Source organism: Chrysochloris asiatica, unplaced genomic scaffold (genome assembly GCF_000296735.1).
Source record: "Chrysochloris asiatica unplaced genomic scaffold, ChrAsi1.0 scaffold00004, whole genome shotgun sequence".
In the NCBI taxonomy this organism is placed as follows: Eukaryota; Metazoa; Chordata; class Mammalia; order Afrosoricida; family Chrysochloridae; genus Chrysochloris; species Chrysochloris asiatica.
This window is the reverse complement of record NW_006408522.1, coordinates 35,899,395-35,900,257: the sequence shown is the minus strand read 5'-3', so window position 1 is coordinate 35,900,257 and position 863 is coordinate 35,899,395.

Below are 863 nucleotides of genomic sequence, written 5' to 3'. Positions count from 1 at the left end.
AGTATCTCACATTCTCTCTGCTAGTCATATGACCCCACAAGACTCAGGGGAATAAGTAGATGAGAGTGAGGAAGGAAACAGAGAAAGAGGAAGTGTTTAGACACAAGATTCCCAGAATCCCACTCCCTACTTGGCTTCTGATCATCAGTTGATTGCTCATAATGCTGATACATTTAATGCTAACAACCATCTAGACATGAAACCTTAAAATTTGAAAAGGAAAAAGGTCGCTGTAGTGGAGCATGGAAGTTGGCTTCTTGTTTTCAGTAGAGGGAATACTTTTATTCTTAAAGATCATTAAAAAGTAGATTTCTGAATGCAAAAATAAAACACAAAGAAATCTATACAAATATATATATAAACATAAAGGAGCTGTGGCATAGTGAGTTACTTAATATGGTTCTTGTAGCCATAGCCTTCCATTTGTAATATGTTGTAAATCCTGGCCTCTATGCCTATGGTTAGAGTCCTAGCATGATGCTGTGGATAAGCACTGAGCTGCTAACTGCAAGGTTGGTGGTTCAAACCACCAACCACTCCTCAAATACCCTATACAGAGTCACTATGAGTCAGAATCAACTCGATGGCACTTAACAACAACAACAACCTGCTTGTGGTGATGGTAGGTCCATTATGTTAATGAGGTGGAATAAGATTGGGATAATCTTATTGAATCACTGCCTTACTAGAGGGCATGACCCAAGTCACCAGCCTTAGTAATCTTGCGGGTATGGTCTGCATTCAATATAAGAGGGTGCTTCAAAAAGTTTGTGAAAAATGGGAATTAAAAGATAAAAGGATGCTTGACTGGTTTTTTGTTTGTTTTAATCTTGTTTTCCCTTGCATTATAATATAGAGTAGAC